The following is a 22299-nucleotide window of genomic DNA, read 5'->3' as shown; positions in this document are numbered from 1 at the left end:
CATTTTTTGGTCCCAGTGACACCCAGTCCTGGTGCCACACCTCACCCACTCCATGTTGGGGCTGTTCATTACTTTCGGTATCGGTCAACAGAACTTAATCACGGAAAGCTTTCCCAGTATCACGTAGCTAAATATAGAGCCTGAGTCCAGAGCACAAACACACCCTGTGTTTGTCACCACCGGGATCGCCTGGAGACGGAAAAGAGTCATGGCAGCCAACGATTGTGTTCAATGCATTAACTCAAAGGATAAATTCACCTTGCATTCGATCAACTTGGAAGGTCTGGAAAAAGCATCTTCACTTGTACACATTGATCCCTGGGTGGGGAGTGCAAGATACCTGCAAAGGGACAAATTTTGTCCAAATTATCACCCATTTATTTCAAAATATGCCAATGTACAGCAGCCAGAAGAGTAGCGTCTTGCTGTGTGAGCAGCAGGGTTCCCAAGCAAAAATTTCCTAACTTTAACAAAGAAGACAGTTTTCTCCTCTGGGAGGATCTCACAGTGAAAATAGCCAAGGACTGAACTCTTTCAACCACCTAAACATGATGTGACCTGTGTAACTCATCTCAGTTATCTCACATGACAGGGACACAGCAAGGACAAAGCCTTCCTTGGGTGTTTTTCTGAAGAGTGACACCAAAAGTCCCGCCAGCTGTGCCCACTGCCCATCGTCGATGCTGTGACTGCTTAAGTGGGAAATTACACCTGTTAAAAAGTAGAGTTTGTGCTGTTCTCTGAGATTTAAGTGATTTAGCCTCACTTTAGCCTTGCTGCTGCCCGTGGGAAGGGGACCCTCCCGGGGTGCTGCCTGGAGCCATCAGCCCCTTCCCACCTGCAGGGTCCACTCTCCCTCTAACACGTCTTCTCACCACCTTCCCAACCCCACTGAACCTCCTGCCTCCACCACAGTGGAGAAGATTTCTCTTGACTATGAAATTTGTCCCTGCCAAGGAGGATGCCTGGACTGCCTAATTATTTTATTCATAAGCCAGCCGTGCTTTCAAAGACATCTGGGTGACCTATCTAAAGCAAAGTGAATCCCTCACCCCGGAGGAGCCCTGCTCCCGCTGATCCCTCCGGGGAGCCGGGGTTGGGTGGCGGAGGAGCTGCCGGGGGAGTTCTGCGGAGCTGGACAATGAGGAACACATTGACAAAGTGTTCACATTATTGGCTGATGGGTCTGCATCAGTCACTCATTCACAAGCACAAGGTCTAAATTGCAGAACCAATTAACGGCACTAATAGCCCTTGCCTGAATTAATCTTTGAGACAAAAGAGGAGAGAAGTGGAAGAGCTATTAGCAAATCAAGCTGTACCATCCCTGCTTTATTGCAGGAATCTAAGTGTCTGTATTTGGCTATTATGAACTGACTGCAATTACAGCCCTCATTTAAAATGATTAAGTGGTTATAATTATTTTTCAATTAAAACTTAGATCTTCCATTTATACAACATTGAAGGCTTCAATTAAAGTCCCTTATTCCTTTTTTTTTTTTTTTTTAGGAAAAAGTACCACTGTGCCAGAAGACTCTTGCCTCTCTTCTGGCCATTGAGAGCCAAGTAACATGGTAATAACACCTTTGTTTGCATCCCTCCTTCCTGGCCTCCTGAACTCCTGCGTGGCTAAGGAGATAAACTACCAGACACAGCACCTCCCACAGGTCAGGGAAAACCAGCTTGGAAAGCTCCACAAGCCTCAAATACCCCTGAAATCAGGTAAACCCGCCTGGGTTGGCTTAACAACTCTCAGGGCTAACTGGTGCTGCAGGGGTTATTTATAAAAGATTTGGGGAGCTTGAGGGTTCTCAGAAGAAGTTTCTGCCAAGCCTGGTTTTAAACGTCTGGGAAAAGTCAAGATCTTCATATGAAATTAAGACCAAAGAAAATGCTCTCTAGTTTTCATTTCAAAATGGCATTTCTATTTCTAACTGTGCTTACACAAACAGGAAGAGGTTTGAAAGAGGAGAGGAGAGGAGAGGAGAGGAGAGGAGAGGAGAGGAGAGGAGAGGAGAGGAGAGGAGAGGAGAGGAGAGGAGAGGAGAGGAGAGGAGAGGAGAGGAGAGGAGAGGAGAGGAGAGGAGAGGAGAGGAGAGGAGAGGAGAGGAGAGGAGAGGAGAGGAGAGGAGAGGAGAGGAGAGGAGAGGAGAGGAGAGGAGAGGAGAGGAGAGGAGAGGAGAGGAGAGGAGAGGAGAGGAGAGGAGAGGAAAAAATGTTGTGGTCCAGTCAAAATGTACTTTCCTGTGATTTTCTTTTTTTAGCAACATGCCCCAAAAAAATATTTATTATTTTCATTAGCTGCATGAGATTGAAGAGCCCTAATAGTGTTACTTGGCCATGGCTTCTGTCACCAAGTTTGACTTGACAGTGTCAGTTATGAGGTGAGAAAGGCAGCTGCCATAAAAGAGTCAGACCACACCAAAAAGTCACTCCTTCCAATGGTGATGTGACCTCCAACACAGAATGGCAAAGCCAGCTTTGTCTCAGAAATGTTGGGCACACCAGAAAATCCAGAGAACATTCTGCAGGGAGGGCTGGGTGGAGAGGGTGACTCAGAAAGGCAGGGTCAGACAGGAGGGCCCAGGCAGCAGTGTCACCCTGCTTGTCCCAACACATCACAAGAACACCCACAGCTTCCTGCTCTCAGGGTCTTCAAGGAGCTACAAGCAGCACTTTCCCAGCACCAGCTCGTGAGCTCCACCACGACAGCTCTTTGGACAAGTCCAAGCATGAGCAGGTTGTCAGAAAGGGTGAGCTTCGCACAATCTCTCAACTGTTTCTCCCCTGCCAATCCCCAGGAGGAGCTGGGGGAAATGTGTGGGCAGGAGGAGCTTTTGTCCACCACAAAGAGCTCAGCAGAACCATGAATCACTGGTTGTTTCCCTGGTTTGCATTAAGGAGCAGCCACACCAGAGGTTTAGGGAACCTCAACCTCAATTCAACCCTGCAGCCTTTCATGTTTCTAGCAGAGACTTAAAACCGCCCCCTACTGGAGGGTGCCCTGTTCAGGTGCATTCAACAGGGGGTTCCAGGGGCTGCAGTACCCAGAACTGGCATCGGGACACATGTACAGACCAAGTTGGGAGGGCTTTGGTCAATGTGCCTTCTCTGGATCATGGAATCACAGAATGGTTTGGGTTGGAAGAAGCTCATCCAGTTCCATCCGCTGCCATGCCCAGGGACACCTTCCACTATCCCAGGTTGCTCCAGGCCCCTCTAACCTGGCCCTGGACACTTCCAGGGATGAAGCAGCCACAGCTTCTCTGGGCAGGCTGTTCCAAGGTCTGCTGGTGTTTGGGAATAGGAGATTTGGGAATAAATCAAGTCACTGGAGGGAGGCAACCCAGACAGAGACATCTACAAGCAAAGCCTAAAGCCTGGCAAGGAAGAACAAGGACCAGGCTGCAGATCCAGGACCTTGTGTCACTGACACCATTACAAGGTAAACACCCATGCAATTAACTGTAATTAAGTACATCCCTGGGCAGCAGATCTCCTGGAGCAGCACTTTCCAAGAAAGAATGTAAGCACTGCCCAAACTGATGTGTGTATTTAGCTTTAACTTCATGGCTCTGAGTGACAACAAGAGTGGTGTGACCCAAACGGTGCCACTATCCTCAATGGAGCATGGGGGGATAGTCCCAGGGATGAGCTCCTACAACCACACAGGGCCTTTCCATAACCTCCTTGTCCAGAAATGGATGCTCTTGCTGCCAGCCAGCCTCGTTTCCTTTCCTTCCTGGGTTTGGATGTACAGGAGTTTTCCACCTGAAATAATTTATTGATCGCTTTATGTCATTTCTCCTTCCACATTTTTATACAAATACCACTTTTGCTGTCATGCTTCTAGGTGACACAGAGTTATACCTTCATTCCTTAAGTGTTCCAGGCCAGGTTAGACAGGGCTTAGTGAAAGGTGTTTAGTGCAGGTGGTGAAGAACAAATGGCTGTTTAAGGTCCCTTCTATCCCAAACCATTTGATGATTCTATAATGTCACTCCATAAATCATATTCACTACTCTTGTATTTGTTACACAATTTCAACCTCATCCAGTCTACACTGGTTGTTATTATTATTATTTTTGTTGTTGTTGTTGTTGTTATCACTTGCTACAAAACCTCTTGTGCTGATAAACCAGTGAGGGTGAATATTTAATTACTTAAAAGCCAAGAAAAGCAGAGGCTGAGGTTAAAAGTCAAGTGAAACTACAGAATCTTCTTGTAAGACACTCAGACTTCATTGACTTCAGTGAAGGAGGACTTGCGTGGAAAAGTCCCATTTTACACACAAAAGGACTTCAGAGGTGGTGTCACGCTGCTCCTCAAACATCCCAAGGCATTCTGATGTACTGAATCCTACCATCTTCATTAATTTTCATACTGGAAACAAGCCATGGAAGAGTTTTCTATTTGTCAGAGGTAGACAGGAAGAATTAAATAAAATAAATAAATACATAGTAAATAAACTGAAGGATAAAAATTTGATGTGCAGTGGTCATCTGACAAATCAGATCAACACAGTTTTGGGTGACAGGGCACTGATGTTCTTCAGCTTCTATGTATTGAAGAAATCACAAATGGTTTTTCAATCCCAGGCTCTGGAAGTGGATGTTGGAAAGTTCTGAGGCTGCAGGGAGTGCAGAGCTGGAGTGTTCTGGCTGCCACATCCAAGGCGGGAACAGAGGTAAGACTGAACTGAGATCAGCTTATCACAGGGATGACATTGCCATTCAGTGGTTTCCAGGATACAAAATTATTTTCCCCACTGCTCACAGGAGACACAATTCTGTGTTGTGCTCATCCATGTGTCCTGGTGCTCTGCTTCTCCAGGATTTCCCCAAAACATGTCCTGATGCTTTACTTCTCCATGATTTCCCAAAAACCACAATGTTTTTCAACCTCTTGGCCACTACCAAAAAAACTTCCGCTTGACCCCCATTGGGCATCTCTGAGCTCAGATCCACTTGAGCCATCCCAGGACCAAATCCTAATCTTCAGCCTTCTTGGAAAACCTTTTCTATTCCCAAATCTCCCTTTGTAACATGGATTCCCACCAAAGCAAGAAGTCTGAAGAGATTCCCTGGGAGGTGATTTCCAGAGGGAAACCAGAGTGAGCACAGTGACATCCCAGCTCCTCTCACCTGTCTGCAAGATCCCAGCATGGATCAGTGCTCCTGCTCAGCCAAGAGCTCCCCAGAGGAGCAGAAACGACCCCTGCAGCTCCATCCCACCCCTGGAATGCTTCAGCCATGAGGTGACCTGCTGGAATGCCATCACAAGCCAATTCCATCATTCTTACACACAGAAATCTATGTTAAACCTGCTCCAGCAGCAGCAGATCATTGTGGGGGAGGGAGGCGGGTGATTTTTACCATCCAAAGCCCAAACAGATGGCAAATTCCTGTGTCAGGCTTTGTGGCCAGAATCGAAAGGCTCAGGCACATCTGTCACAAACAGCATTCCCAGCCTTTCCTCTCCAAGCCTTTGTTTCCTTCTCATTGCTTTCACACCAACAGATTCCCCCTGGAAATTCAGGAATTGTGCTTGCACATAATACAGCCCTCAGCTTTCCCAGGACCTAAAGCCTGGCATTGAAGTGAACAATTGTGTGTCTCCAGTTGGTTTGGAAAGACAAAATTTACCCTGGCAAGACTCTCCTGCACTGGGGGCCAGAAAGAGCATGGGCAGTCCTCTAAATCATCCTATTATTGTTATTATTGTTATTTTCTTGTGTTTCCTTCTTACTCCCAAGGAAACCTGTGTGGCCCAGACTGAAGGCCTCTCAAGGTGCCTTTCAGTCAGTTTTACAGGGCTCTGCATAGAGAGAAAAACAAACAAGGAGGGGTTTTCATGACTCGGATTTCAGGATGAATAAAAGAGGGAAGATACAGCATGTGAGGAATGAGGGTGGATGGCCCTGCAAGGCTCCAGCAAAGTCCACTGGGGACAAGGGGCCAGCAATCAGCTCTTCTACCATCCCCTGACTGAGTCAGGATTTATTTTCCCTCTCTAGGTCAACTTTCTCCACAGGCCAGGAATTCCAAAGCCACGGTCATGCTTGTGCTGCAAGAGAAGGAAAAGTCCTTGCCCCAAAAAGAAAAGAAGTCCCAGCCCATTAGGGGTTGTGCCTGCAGATCTTTTGCATTGCATATTTGCATTTTTAAATAACTAGTATTTTTTTTTTCACTAAAAACATCCCTTGGTGTTCGGTGTAGGTAGAAAAGAAATTCACAAAGGAAAGTGTAGTTTCGCTGTAGAAAAATCCATTTTCCCCTTGTTTTTGTCCAGTCTGTATCCTTTGCTGCTGACTGTTGCTCCTTCAAGAACAGCAGGTATCCTTTTTTATTTTTTTTTAATAAAATGCTCAATTTTCTGTTTATAAAATTCCTCAACTCAGTTTTTTGGGTAAAATTTTCTGGAAAGTCAACCAAAGTGGGGCTGGCACATAATTCCAGAGAGAAGATGTGTCAGTGCAATCCCCTTAATGCAAGACTGGCTGAACCCCCATTTCAGAGCCTTAGGGGGTTTAATACGTACCCTGTGTTGATTTTCCAGAAACAAAACAAAACAAAACAAAACAAAAACAAAACAAAAAAAAAACAAAAAAAAACCAAAAACAAACAAAAAAAAAAAAAAACCAAAAAAAAAACCCACAAAAAACCCAAAAAAACCCAACCCAAAAAAAAAAAAAACCCAAACAAACAAACAAACAAAAAAGACAGGAATGTCTAATTATTTCATTTGTATTGGACGAACTTCCCTCCTCAGGTGGGAATTTCAAGATTTGTGCATTCTGTTCTCCTCTCAGGTACCTTCTCCCACCTCCTCTTCTTCACTGGGCAAACCAGAATAAGACTCCATAGTCCCTCCTGGGTTTTCCTATTCTTTTCTCTATATTTTTCCTCTTTTTCTCTGACATTCTGTTTTCAAGTGGTGGAACTACTAAAAACCTTGACATCCAAAGTAATGACAACGTTTCTCCCACAGGGATCACTTTGACAAAAAAGCCCTGTAAATATTGTCACTGGCCATATCCAGAGTATTTCCAGGGTTCTGTGTTTGCAAAGCAATGCACAAATATTTGAGGAATTAATTTTCCCCTGAAAAGCAGGAGATCCTGCAGACCCTGAGGATGGGATGTGACCAGAGCCTCTCATTTTGTCACTGTGTCAGTGTGGGAGCTGCCTGACCCTGCATGGGATGTCTAGCAGGTGTTGGCTTTAAATTGATCCCAATAAAAGAGATATCTGGGCTGTGACTTGAATGCACAAAGATTTAAAATTATTTTGTCTCTTTGGGAATTGCACAGTCCGTGGAGGTTTCATGACTTGCAGGAGTGATGGGAACACACTGAGCCAAGGTGGGGGGAAAAGGACATTTCACAGTGGAGAAGAGAGCACAAAATAAGCCTGCAAACTCCGGGGGGAACCTCCCCAACAAAAGATTTTTGCAAAACCATCAGTTTGGCAGGGAAAAAGCACCAAGTGTTTGAGTGCATGAGGCAGGGGGGTGCCAGCAGCAGCCCAGGCCTAAGAGCAGGCCTAAGGGCAGGCCTAAGTGCAGGCCAAGAGGGGGACAAGAGGGACATGTGGCTCTTGTGGGTGCCTTCCCACCCAGGACATTCCATGAGTCTGTGATCTGTTCCCTATGATTCTGTGATTCTGTAATTTTGGATGTTTCTCAAGCCAAAAAATCCTCTCAGATGAAATAAGGGCGGCAGCGCTGCCACAGGATGGCAGCAGAAACTCAGCGATGCAGCACCAGCCGACATCCTCACCCCGCCTGATGGACTCTCTCTATTATGGGCAGTAAATTGAATCATTTTATTGTCTGGAGGAAATTTCTGCGGTTTTCCAGCCAGACCCCTGCTCTGGCGTTCGGAGAAGATGGCACAAAGATAAGGGTGCCCACACAGCCGGGCACCCCTGAGGGCACAGCGCAGGGCTGGGGTTAATTGGTGGGAGAACTCTGCTGCTTCTTCTGAGACACTGCACAACCACCGAACACTGATTAAAAAATAAATATATTTCTGAAAAGGCTGTTAGTCCACCTTCCTCCTCCTCCTCATCACTGCTCCCTCCCCTCAAACTCTGCTTAGCCAAGCTTTACATACTTAGGCTTTCCAGCCTTTCCAGCCCATTTCAGGTGCGTTGTTGCTCTTCTCCCTCTTCCCTCCTTTTTATTGACTTGTCAGGCTGAGCTGTCGCCAGTGGCCGTGGGCTGGGCAGCCCTGAACGCACAGCCAGGCACTGGGGAAGGAAAACACCCTCCAGCCGTGGCAGGGACCACTCCATCCATGTCTGATCTGCATTTTCCGTGTGCTTCACCGCACAGGAGTGGCTGGGGCTGTGCCAGGAGTGCAGGGATTTCACAGACTTCAAATCGCTGCTGCTGCCTCTGCCCTGTCTCTCTGCCTGCTCTCTCTGTAATAGCAATTCAGTTTTGCCTTTAAAAGGCAATTAGGGATTTATGCAGGCAAATAACATTGGTAACCATAGCAGTATAACTGTTCTGGTTTGTTTTTTTTTTTTAATTTCCATGTTTTGGAGACCTTGATCGACTGTCAGTGTTTGGAAAATGAAAGAAGATATAAATGATGCATACAGTGATCATGGAATCATGGAATGGTTTGGGTTGGAAAGACCTTAAAGCCCAGCCAGTTCCACCCCTGCCATGGGCAGGGACAACTTCCACTATCCCAAGTTGCTCCAAGCCCTGTCCAACCTGGCTTTGGACACTGCCAGGGATCCAGGGGCAGCTGCAGCTTCTCTGGGCACCCTGTGCCAGGGCCTTGCCACCCTCACAGAGAAGAATTTCCTAATGTCAAATCTCACTCTATTCTCTCTCTATTAAAGCCATTGGCAGTCTCTAAACTAATATCCAGCCAGAAATGAGGTTTATTTGATTTTTAATTCAAATTTAACTTCTTTGCAGCATTGCCAAAAGCAAACCATGTGCTTTTCCTGAAGCCAGGTTTGGAATTTTTAGTTACATACCTTCAGCAGCCCCACTGGTGCCTCTGATGTTCCACCTGGATGCAGAAAGAGACAGCTCCCTGAATCCAGTCCTGCCTTCTCCATGACATCCTCTTTTAAAACCAATCACTTCCCTCTGGCTGAGTATCCAAGTCTCCAGGTCCCACTCCCAGAGATTTGCAGAACTGCACAGGAAGCATGGGAATAGCAAAAGAGACTGGTGCAAAGATACCATTCCCATTTCCCCCAGAGGCTCTGGGTTTGCCTGTGAAATTCTGGCTATCCAGATTTTACATCCAGAGCTGACAAGATTCCCAGCCTAACTTTTCCATTCCCATTTCAATGCCTGCAGGTGCAGAGGCTGGGAAGGAGATGATATTCAGAATCAAATAAGTTATTTGGGTATTTTTTCCCCCTCAGCAGAGGAGTGCTGCTTCCTCCCCTCCTGGTTGAATCTTTCCCCTTTGAACTGTTTTTCTCACCTCCTTTTCCTGTTTGAGTCTTTGACTTACAGGGAGAATTTAGTTTCAACAATTTGCTGCAGGCTTTGTAAGGAGACCAAGGAAATGCTTGGACCAGGAGGAGCAAAGCAGTGGGAAGCAGACCATGGATTTCTCCAGACTGTGTGACAGCATCATACTCTGGACACACCTGGGTGACACCCCAGACCCAGACCTCAAGCCTGGAGACCACAAATGAGGCTAGAAAAGGAAAAATCAGATCTGCTGATTGGTTAGGTAGAGTGGCTGGGAAAAGATCTGCTGGTTGGTTAGGTAGAGTGGCTGGGAAAAAAGTCCATTTCCATTGTGACCACTCCAAACCATCCCATCCAGTAGGGTTGAGTAGAGCTGGAGGAGTGTTGAGGAAAGTTACTGGGATGTAGCAGCATTACTGACCCCCTTGGAGAGAATAAATCCTCAGTATTTGAGAACTGGGGGAAAGAATGAACTCCTGGCAGCTGCAGTGAGTCCAGCCCCTTGCCCACAGAGGTCACTGGGGGCACCCCTGCCCAGCCCCACTGTTGACACCAAATGTCATTTCTCATGTCAGAGATGTGTCCACACCCCTGGGAGCTGCTGGGTTTTCCATGTCCCCCTTCAGACAGTCCATCACATGTAGTCTAAGCCCATTTCTGTTCACCAGGAGCCCATATCTGCCTTTAACCAACATTATCATCAGCAGAAAGGCCTTACAGAGGAAAGGATGTAGAGCCTCAGTGAGCCATGTCCCTGAAAAGAGCCGTCCTGGGGTGATCCCTTTGATTTGGCCCTGAGAAATCCCATCAAAAGCTGCACTAAATTGCTGGCTCATAGGAAAATAGAAGTCATTTCATCCAGGCTTTGGGAAAGATACATCCCCCCTTCTGTACAGCATCTAGCAAGGCCACAACTTAATTGTTGTTTTGTAGATGAATGTGATATCTTCCCAATATTTTTGCCAGTGGTGGGTACTTTGAGCTTTTTTTACTTGCAGGATACAAAACCAAGCAACATCATATCACTACCCAGTTACCAAGGTAACTGGAGAGAAAGATAGAAGCGTCTGGGGTTGCACACTTTGTGATCTCCCTTCATTAGCTCATTTCTTGACATCAGCTGCCTTTCCAGCTCCATTTCTTCCTCTGCCCACAAACCACACAAGAACTGTGAATCCAAGTCTCTGCTGAGGAAGGTGAGAGTGCCAAGAGGCAGAAAAACTGTTCATGAGCTATTTGCTATTGGATCTGCCTTCTTAGGGGACATTTGTACCCCTTGGAAAGGGGATGTTTGTGTCACAAAGAAGGAACTGGCAGTGCAATTGTTGTCACTCTGCCTCAGTGGCCCCAAGTGTTGGGTTTCATACTCAAAACACCTTTGTGTCCAGAAGCCAAGCCATGATGTCCAGCCTTCCCCCACACCTGGCATTAATTTACTCTTGGGCTCATGGAAATGATCCAGCTGTCAGCTGGGATTAATTCCTCCAGGATCACAGTGTCACTGTCACTGCACTGGAAAGGGTGGGTGCTAACACCAGTGCCAGAGAAAAATCCAGCTGAGAATAGACCTGATAAAGGTACAGTGACAGCAACAGCTCCCTAAAAGCAGGGTTCAAAAAGCACCCAGGTGATTAAAAGACAATATAAATAAAACACCTTCAGGAGCACACAGAGAGAGGCTCAAATGCTTCTCACAATTTGGGAACAAGGTTCCTCAGAGAGTTTTATAACTCATTTGATGGCAAAGTGTCAGGAGAAGCTGGTAAGTACCTAGGAAGAGATTCCTCCTTGTGAGGGTGCTGAGGCCCTGGCACAGGGTGCTCAGAGAAGCTGTGGCTGCCCCTGGATCCCTGGAAGTGTCCAGGGCCAGGTTGGATAGGGCTTGGAACAGCCTGGGATGGTGGAAGGTGTCCCTGCCCATGGCAGGGAGTGGAAATGGATGAGCTTTAAGGTCTCTTCCAACCCAAACCATTCTGGCATTCTGTGACCATCCTGGAGGGCCACTGTCCACACATCATTTCTGGTTTTCCATCCTGATCCCTGTCCTTAACTCCTGGCATTTATAACTTGAATCACACCCAGGCAGATGTCACCAAGGCTGTGCATGCACAGAGCTCAACAACCAGTATGTCACACCAGCACCTGGTCACACATGTCCCAGGCAGTGCCAAAACCTTGGTGCTGATGGAAAAGACATTCCTACTGCAGTGGAAGAAGCCAACAGGGACTGGGGGACACTGGACAGGAGCCAGAGGGGGGATCCTTATCTGGGGACTCCCAGCTGGCATCTGAGCTCCCACCCAAGCGCCCAGGGATGGAAGAGCAGCTCCAGCCTTTGTCCTGCTAGAGTGCAAGGGGTCCTGGGGCTTAGTTCCTCGTCCCCATCTGTGCAAGTCCCACTCAGCACCCTGGCTGCACAGTCTGGCTGGGGCTGGTGTCACAAGCAGTGCTCTCAAAGGGACATTATTTACACCGAGTCATGCTCACCATGGGCTGCAGGAGCTGCTGAGCCAAAGATTCCCTTGCCTGGCTCCACACCCCACCAGACACACAATAAATACAAAATTCATACTGAAAACAGCCAGCTATGGACAAATCAAGCTCAAACTGTCTCTGCCTTCCCTGTGTTGCTCTCTCCAATCCCAAAGACACTGATAAATGTGGGAAATTTGAGGCACAGATCTTGGGTTCCTAACACAACCACCCTTGCACACACCCCCTTTACAGCCAGGAGTTTCCACCTCACTGTACCCTCTGGGGGGGTTCATTACCATCCTGAGGACAACAACTCCCTTCCAGGTCAATATTCCTTGGATGTCCCCCTCATTTTAGTCACCCTCAGCAGATCAGAGGTTCCAGCCTCGTTCTGCCTCCTCAGTTACACCCTGTTACTTCCAGAGCCCAGGAAGGGTGACAAGACAGTAAGGACTGCTCCACAAACATGGGGACACATCCCATGGAAAGAAGGGAGTGGCAGCCCAAGAGAGAAAATATGTGCAGCCTTCTCAGTGCCCAGGGACAAGAGGCAATGGGAAACTGATGGCTGGGAAGTTCCACCTGGAGAGGAGGAAGAACTTCTTTCCTGTGCAGTGACCAAGCACTAAACAGATCCCAGAGAGGGTGTGGAGTCTCCCTCACTGAAGATATTCCAGACCTTTGTGGATACAATCTGTGCCCTGTAGTCTGGGATGGCCCTGCTGGAGCAGGGAAGTAGCACCAGGTGACCACTGTGGTCCCTTCCAGCCTGGCCCATTGTGAGATTCTGTGAATATTTCTGGAATAACAGGTTGGGTTTATCCCAGTAGCATCTCCTGGGAGTGACAGCAAAGTGCTCACTGATGTCTGCTGGCTTCAGGGTTTGGTTGAGTGTTTATTTTTGGTAGGGTTGGGAACAGGCAACAGGAGCCATCTCCATGCCTGTGACACTGCTATGCCTAAAAGATAAGCCCAGTGGACAAGTCAGGTGATATAGGAACCATCTGTCCTTCTCCCTCTAGGAGACACCTGAGGCGTGCTGGATGTGCTGTGGGGAAGGAAATGGAAAAGCTGGGAATGGGATAGTCCTGTTACCCCTTTGTTAATACCAAAAATTGTGTGTCATTGCTGAGCTCGTACCTTGTGTTTCAGAGCACACTGTCCACAGGGAAGAAGATGCTTCCTGGCCTGCTTTCCAACTTCTTTCTTTTAATAATGCTGTTTGTCTCCCAAGCCCTGCATTCCTGCTGTTCCATCCTTCCCTTTGAGAATGAAAACAAGGACAGGTCACTTGCCTTTTTGTACAAGGATCTCTCTGGACATCTCTGAGAGGGGGAGAGGGAGCAAAGGAAAAGAACCACACAAAACAAAGTGAGGGAACATTTTTAATTGGAAGTGTTTTGTTTTCACCAGGATTTTAACTTTGGAGAGAGCCTCACAAATACTCTCTCAGGGTCCTCTGCTGAAGGGCTTTATTCTGCCACAGGCGCCTTTCATGGTGCAGCACAATAGCTTTTGTTTCAGAAGTGTGGGGCAATGAGGACCTTGAATGCCAGAGGTCTGTATTATATCCATAACTGTAGATTTGGATGGTGGAACGGAGGTTGGGGGGAAGGTGAGAATGAAAAATTTCTCCATTGTGTAGATGGAGTCCTTCCAGCAAACACTGGCACAATAGGAAGCGCATTCTTAAGAGCTGAAGCAGACTGTGGATAAAGACTCCCTCATTTTGTACATAATGGTCCCTGTGCTTTAACCTTGTACAGCTGCTATGACACCTGCTTTTCAAAGCCTTTGTGGCAGAACAAGCAGAGCTTTGTCTGCTATACACATTCTGTGCCACACATGTTAACATTTCTCTTTTTGTATTTACTTTTGTTTCCCCCACCTTCTCTCTCCCTCTTTTTTCTTCCTTCTTCTTCTTCTTCTTTTTTTTTTTAAACATAACAGTTATGAATGAATGGCTGAAAAGTAATTTCAGCCTTGATTCCGGCATCGTGTCCAGTCTGGAAGTCTGCAGACATTGTAATGCAGAATAAAGGGCAGATATTAGACTGGGGAGTACTGTGTTCCCTTTCTAGCAAAGCCTCAGCCTTTGTGTCTCCTTCCTCCCCCTTTCCCCCATTTCCCTCCATTCCCAACTCTGGCTCTGGTTTGAAAGGACAGGCAGAACATTCTTTCAAACATTGTCCCCTCCAGCAGGAAGAGCTGCAGGACTCTGTGGCTCTGGCTCACTCACCCTGGGACTCAATGGGATTTGTCTGGGATGGAGAAGGAAAGTCCAGGTCACCATTCTCATGAGGAGATGGAAAAGCTTTGCAGCACCAGAGTCCTTGAGCAGCTTTTCTTGGGCAGGGATCCAACCCTAAGCCTGCAGCACGTGGGGTGTCTGGGATCTTCCCCTCCTTGTGCCATCTGCAGTGGGAGCAGGGCACAGACATGGTGTTCTGGATCAACTCATAGCTCCCCATTCCTAAAATTCCACGGTTGAGAAGGTGTTGGCTCCAGGGGGCAATGGGAACAGGAAAAACTGCTCCTGATCTGTTGAGGAATAAGGGAATGATGAGTCTGACCCATGGAGCAGCTAAAATCCAGATCCTGAGGTCTGATAATGAATCATGTAATGACAAGGGAATTGATTGGTGGTGCCACTCCAAAGAATTATCTAGAGTAGGATGATCTGCCAGTGCCTCATCCTGCAGGTCATGGATCATATACATGAGGATTTGAGCAGCTTTGTCTGCTGGAAGGTGTCCTTGTCCATGGCAGAGATGTGGAATGAGATGGCCTTGAGGCTCCCTTCCAAGCCAAAACCATTCTGAGGTTCTCTGGTCATTGTAGGAAAGAGGTTTTTCTCCCTTTCCCTGCACAAGCAAAATCAGGACTGACAGGGACCACCAGTGTGGGCCTGCTGCTCTTCTGAGCAGCCCAGCTCCAGCTCTGGCAGAGAATTCAACCTGGAATGAGCTGGGATGATGCTGCTAACTTTATTCTCTCATGAACACAGCAGGAACCAGAGCAGGAACAGATGACCAGAGGGAAAAACTAGTGATCCAAAGTTGGTTATTCCAAGCAGGATGCACTCCCTCTGGGCAGGACAAGTTAACAGGTCCAAGGAGCAGCAAAACCCTTAATAACCACCCCCATTCAAATTATCTGGGCTTTATTATTCCATTTGTTCTTGCGGCTTGGGAGGTTTCCTTTGGTTTGTGGCTGCAAACCCACCTCTGTTCAAAGGCAGATTGTAAGGGATACAGGGAAACATTTCCTCAGTTAACCTCCCTCTTCTCAGAGCATGTGGAAGGGTGGGGAGGATCCCCAGTGATCCAGACTCTCCACCAGATTCAGCTCTTTTCCAGCTCTGGTTTCCCTGTGGCATGAGAGGAGACATCAATGACAGTGAGAAGCCTGGGGCAGGAGAGGTTCCCAACTCCCAGACACTATACTTCTATTTTCCTTTTTTTTTCAAAGGCAAGAAAGAGGCCAAAATCTGAAATGAAAGGCAGAAGCCTGGCTTCTGAAATCCCTGCTTGAGTCTCAATTTTTCATGAGAATAACCCAGACATTTATTTCATGCTTGCTTTCATTTCTAATTATTGGCGGGAAGTGCCAACCACATTCACTTGATCTTTAGCATGTTCAGACTTGTTGGGCAAGGCAAAAATCCATGGATGTATCCAGAGGACATTCACTGCCTGCAGAGTGTGAGCAGCTGGCAGGACAGCAGGCAACAACAGCTGGAGCAGGGCTGAACACCGAGCTTCAAATCTTGGATGCTGGGAGAGATCCATGGGCACAAACCCTGCCTTAGGACTGTGTTCAGCAGAGCTGCTGCCTAAACTGGGAGACTCTGTTGAGCTCCATGTTCTTCCTGAGACATCCCATCCTTCCATGACCTGAATCCAGGCATTATTGCTGTTTTAAGCGTCTTTCTCATTAAACTGGTTTGGTGTGAAGCTTGGACATGGGAACCTTCCAAGTCCAGACACTGGGAGCTGAATGTGAAATAGCTGAATGAGAATGGGGAGAAATTAGAAGTGCTAAAAACCAGTTCTCAAGGTTTTCTCAGGAATCCTTAGCAAAGGATGCACTGGACTGTGCTGCACAGGGGTTTGCTGGAAGGGAGGTGTGAATCCCAGAAGGCTGAATTTCAGTGTATCCTCAGAAGAAGGAATTCTTCTTCATTAAAAAAAAAAGAGGGAAAAGAGCCAGAGTGGGTGCAACTCACCCGCTCAATATTCATCCCTCCTTCATGTCAGACCCCCACGTTCGGTTCACGCCTCCATCTCTCAGCTGTTAATGGAGCAAGAGACAATTCCAGCACGGAGCCATCCAGAGCATAATCCTGCCATTTGAAAGCACATAAAGGCACTTCATAGCAGCAAGTGTCAATAGCCACTCCCCTATTGATATAACATCCCTTCCCTCCTCCATAAACTCCGGCTGGCAAAGAAAATAAACAAGGGTTAGATGAAATCTAACCCCAGCATAGCTATAAAAGATGCTTCATAAAAAATAATAAAATAAACCAACCCACCAAAAAAGTGATGTTTAATCTGCTAATTCATGCTCAGGGCCCTGCTTCTTGTTTAGGGAGCGTGTGCAGAGAGCAGTTTGGATTCGGGAGAGGGGGAAAACACAGCTCAGATCCTCCACCACCAAAGCTGCTGGGAGACCTGGCAGACACCAGATAAAAGATTTAGTGGGAAGGGGAAGAGGCTGAAGCTGAAGAAGCCCTTAATCCCCAGTCTCACTGCAGAGCACTGGACATCCCTGCATCCCATGCAATGTTTGCATCCCACAGCAGCAGTTATGTGCTGCCAGAGGAATTTGGAAGGGAGCCAAAAGCCAACTTGCTGCAGACATACAGTTCACACTGGGGCTGACTTCAGCCTCAGCTGGGACCCCAGAGATGCCCCACTAGATTTGCCTCTTCCATCCCATCTCCCTGCCTGTGGATAATGGCAGTAAAAAGGAAGAATTCAGGCACCTAAATCAAGAAACACAGATCACAAAATCTCTCTCTTGGCAGCTGAGGTTCTGATAGCCTAGAATCCTTGCAAGAGTACACAGGCAAGGATGTCTCATCCCTGGAAGTGTCCAGGGCCAGGCTGGACGGATCTTGGAGCACCCTGGGATAGTGGAAGGTCTCTCTGCCCATGGCAGGGCATGGAATTTGATGGGCTTTAAGGTCCCTTCCAACCCAAACCATTCTGGGATTCTATGCAAGGGCTGGCCAGTCCTGGGGCAGTTCCTAGGAGTGTCTCAGGAGGAGGGCTGGCCTGCTGGGAGAAGGAGGGCTGGACACCCCTTCCCTAATCCCACCTGAGTGGGCTTATCCCCCCGCCCAGTGCCCCAGCCCAGGTAACTGTAGCCAGCAACATCCCTGAGATGTGAACACCGGCCTAGGAATCCTTAGGGAATCTGGGATCCTTAGGGTTTTTCAGATCTAACCTCTGCCTGTCACTCTGTGCACATCAGGAAAACATGGACATGGAATGTTTTTGAGATTCCCAGACTTTCCCTGCTGCCACACAACTCCCTGTGCTGGCTGCAGGAATTCTCTTGGATATCAGCCATCCCACTCCACCTGGGAGAGGTTTGGTCCTCACATGGAACTCATAAACCCATCCTGAGACCACTTCAGGCAGGGGCACATGGAGCATCACCAGACTTGTGCCCTTTTCTGGATCTGGGACTGGGATTTGGGAGAAGAGTCCCATTTCCCAAAGGTTCTGGAAAATTGCAGACCTTCCCAAGAATCCTTGCAGAAGTTTAATCTCCTTCCTGCCCATCATCCTGGAAGTTTTTTGGACGGCCTTTCCCTTTGTTTCTAGGAGCTGAGTTTTTTTGGGGGCTTCTGGTGTCCTGTATGGGCAATAGAACCTCCTGAAAGAAAGAATAACTACCAAACAAAAAAGTAAATTACTGCAAAACTGGGAAAAGGCACCTTGGATGTCCTGGTGGAGCACAAGGATGTACTTAACTTGCATGGAAGCAGCCCAGAGATGTGAGGAGGGGCCTTCAGAGGCCAGGGAGGGGGTGAGGCAGTGGTGACTTGGCCCTGTCCAGTTTTTCCATGGGTCAAATGAAAGATGATTTGCAAAAAAGGAGCCCCTGATTGGTTAATGAACATCTCTCAATTTACAGCAGCAGAATGCTGGGTGCCATCAAATGCAAGCCCAAGTTAAAGCTATGACTGCTTTAATAATCAATGACTGCAGAGTATTTAAAAAAACAGCGAAGCTTTCAGGGGCTTAAGACTTATTGCTCGCATTTTCTCAGCTTTCTTAAAGAAAAAAGGGGTGTTGTAGAAAATGGTCAAATTTATCATTTATAGCAAAATATTAATGTAGCAGCAGGAGACTTGATGTGGCCATCTATCTCCAAGCATTCAGACTTCAAAGGAAGCATAAACACGAAATTAATGGTTTGTCTAGTGTAAAGGAAAAATAAATGCAAATGTAGCCTCATTAATACCAAGTGGGTGACTTCTTGGTTTATGGGGTTTGGATTGATTTTGTCAAAGGCCAATAGATTTATTAAAAATGTCTTTTAAATTTAGCATCCCTATACCCATTAGTTGAAAGAAATAAAATTCTCTGCAATCGCCACCACCTCTCCTCCTCCTCTCCCCCCCCCTCCCTGGATGTTGTTTTACCTAAATAAAGTTCCTGCATTAGGACTCACTTTGCCCTGAAATATGTCTCTTGTAGGAGCTGCTATAAACGTCAGCATTTTCCCCGGCATTGGTTTATGGGCAGAGTGAATTTTAATGGCATCGTAATCTCGCTGCAATCAATTGTGCTCCATGGGAGGGGAAACCTCGGGGAGTGGCCATTAACCACAGCTCTGCATCACTCCAGGCCTCAGGAGCTTCCAAAGGGGTTTTTTCCCCTGTGGTTTTTTTCCATGCCTGCTCACCAAATGCTTGTTCTGGGCTGTTTCATCCCCTTCCCCGTGGCTCCATGTGGGCTGAGAGGATGCTCACTCCTAAGGATGAGATTCTGGCTGGGACATCTCACATCCACCCCTGACCCACCAGAAGAGGATGGGATGTTTTCCAGGTGTCCTAGGGATAACAATGGCAGCTGGTGGCTGCCACCCCTTGAGTGACAGAGTGGCTGAGCTGATTTAAGCCCCCCAACAAACCCTGTCCCAACAGATTCCATCACCTGCACCAAGGCACAACCCCAAAACCAGAAGCTGATGCATAGCACGGAGGTTTATTTAGGAAAATACAATAATACAACCTTATAGTCCCACATCACATATTTTTGGGTGGCTGCAGGGCTCAAAATCACCATGCACTGCTCCAAAAACCATTTGGAAGTTGTCCTGAACCACAATTCTTTGGTTAAAGTTGATTTGTTCAGGCCATCTTAAAGAAAGGACTTGCAAAGGTGTTGCTGTGTTCCCACAGCTGTATGGAAAAATGGGACAGTGTCATGGGAGAGAAAGAAAAGGAGAGGAACAAGATCTAGGCCCCAAGGATGTGATGGATCAAGTAAAGATGGGATGAGAAAAATGTGTGAGAACAAATCTAGACTGGGAGGGAAGAGATCTAAACTCAGAAAAGGCCTGGAAATGGGAAATTGGAAATTCCTGTGAGCAGAGAGGATGAAATGCAAGGGAGACAAATCCCAGATCCCAGAATGGGCCAGGCTGGAAGGGACCACAGTGAGTCCACCTGGTGCCACCTCCCTGCTCCAGCAGGGCCATCCCAGAGCCCATGGCACACATTGTGTCCAGGCAGCTCTGGGATATCCCCACTGAGGAGACTCCACACCCTCTCTGGGATCTGTTCAGGGCTCAGGCACTGCCCAGGAAAGTTCTTCCTCATGTCCAGGTGGAGCTGCCTGGGCTCAGGCCCTGCCCGTGGCTCTGGTGCCATTGCTGGGCCTGGAGCAGAGCCCGGCCCTGCTCTGCCCCTCCCTGCAGCCAGGGCCAGCCAGGGCTGAGGGCCCCTCTCAGCTGGGGCTCCTCTCCAGGCTGAGCAGCCCCAGCTCCCTCAGCCTTTCCTGGGCACCCACATGCTCCAGGCCCTTCAGCATCTCCACAGCCTCCACTGGTCCCACTCCTTGGAATCATCACACTCACCACCCAGAAAAACACATTGTGGTTTATATTGCCATGAAAAAATAAGAATTAAGGTATTAGATTACCTAGGAATTCAAGTTTTACAGTACACTGGGTTAAAGATTCCCAAGGGATGCACCACCTGCAACCCAGCACAAGATGCCACTTGGACACAGTGATTTATTCTGGAATTTTTGGCAAGTGCAGATCTGCAAATTTTCTTTCCATCAAAATATAGAATGTAAATAGATATTGGGCTTTAGTGGTCTGTATTGCAAGAAGCAATGTTATATTTGGAATATAGGTGGAGACCCTTTGAATCCATTTGATAGTGCAGGATGAATCTACTCAGAATCATCCACTCAAGTCAGACACAGGAGACGTGGATGTTGGGAAATAATGGGATAATTTAAAAAGAAAAACTATCCCATGAAAACTATCAAAAAAGAAAAAAAAAAGTATGCAAATGCATTTATTACAAGAAATAATGAAAACCCACAAGCTGAAGCTTTGTTAAAACCAGAAATATTTTCAGGGCAGGAGCCCCTAAGTATCCACAGCCTACCTGGCAAAGGCCCCCGTGCCTTTGCCTTTCCCTGCCTGGTGTGTGAATTCCTAATAAAAGTGACCCCATCTGCTGTCACTATCCATGCATAAATCTCGGGGCTGACAGCGATTAGCACAAGACAAACGGTCAAAAAACGTAACACTCTCCTTGACCTAGAAATCATCAATTCAGGAAAGCCTCTGCAAACAGCCTGGAACCTGTCAGCAGGGCTGGGAGGGGAACAAGTCTCCCAGCTCATTTAAATCTTGTGGATGCAAAACGTTTGTCCTACACAGGCAGGTCGAAATCAAACCCAAATAAGAGCAGAAAACTCAGCACAAACCACACACAGGTGCTTTGTTTCCTCCTAGCAGAAGCAAAATATTTATGGGAAAAGAAACCTGATTAGGTTCTCATTTGCATCCACATCCAAATGCAAACTCGGCTTCATGGGGATGTTTTAAACTGGAAATGCCATTGCAGCCTGTGCAGAGCAATTCCCAAGCCACCAACACAAGCCAGAGCTGACCCTTCCATGGAAATCTTCCTGGCTGGGCTTTTCTGAACACACAGAAGAGCTCGGGAAGGAGCTGGACCTGTTGGGAAAATGCTTCTTCTTGTGCTTGCAGTGCTCTCTGCCTTGTAGCAGAGAGGAGGGATCCTCACTGAGCCCCACAGCTGGGAATGGGTGTCTCCAATCCTCCCTCAGACTTGGAATGCCAAGATTTTGGCATGGCCAGAGCACAGTTCCCAAAAAAAAAAAAAAAAAACTAAAAAACAACAAAATCAAAACAAAACAAAAAACCCCAAAAGCAAATGGTTAGATAAGGGCTAGGGCCAATCCTCCTCCCTCTCCACCACATTTGTGTTGTCCCTCAAAGGGAGAGTGGAAGAATTTGGGTGTCTGATGGAGGAAGAACTCAATTGCAAGGAAAATCTGAGTGCACAAGGAATGCCAAATCCCCTAGGGGTAACCCAGCAAATGAGGAGGGCTGTGTGGTAATGAAGCATTAGGTGGAACAATCCCTTATCCCGTGTCAGCTGTTTCCTGGGAAGTGTGCCTGGTGTGAGCAGTGCCCACAGCTCCATGGATCCAGCCAGTCCCAAACATTCCACACCACTGGCACCCAAATCACACCTCCCACTTCGGCTTTCAGGAAAAATACCACATTCCAGGAGTTCAGGGCACAGCTCCCCCTGTACAGAGCCAAGCACTGAGAGCAAGGAGAGATGGATGGTGTGGCACTTCAAACCTTTCAGGGATGGGGTCAGGAAAGTCACCACCTCATCCTGCTGGAGCACAGGGACAGCTCATTCCTCCTGATACAAACTGGGATCCTGGGTGCATTGGGATTCTCCAGCCATGCTGATACAACTGTCAGTTCCTTCAGGCAGCACCAAGACACTAGCCAAGACTGCCCTTGTCCCCATTTTGGGATGGACTCAACCCTTTGGAGCCACAGCAGGCCCAGACCTGGAGACAACACCACGGCTCAGCTGAGCCTGCTGGGCTGCCTCTCCCTCTGTGCCTTTCCAGCTCCTCTGGAGTCATAATCAGCCCTTGGAGCAGGCACTGAGCACCAGGAAGCTCCCAAACTGGTGTCCTTTATGAGAGCTTTTGTCTGGCTGCAGAAGGAGCCAGTCAATACCTCAGGCTGCTGCTTCTCCTCCTTCCCCCAGTGCTCCAGGGCCATTTCCTGGTGCCCACACTGGCAGCAGAGGATGCTGCTGCTTTTCCCCTTCTC

The sequence above is a fragment of the Molothrus aeneus genome, chromosome 10 (assembly GCF_037042795.1).
Source record: "Molothrus aeneus isolate 106 chromosome 10, BPBGC_Maene_1.0, whole genome shotgun sequence".
Lineage (NCBI taxonomy): Eukaryota > Metazoa > Chordata > Aves > Passeriformes > Icteridae > Molothrus > Molothrus aeneus.
Note: the sequence above shows the minus strand (reverse complement) of the source record.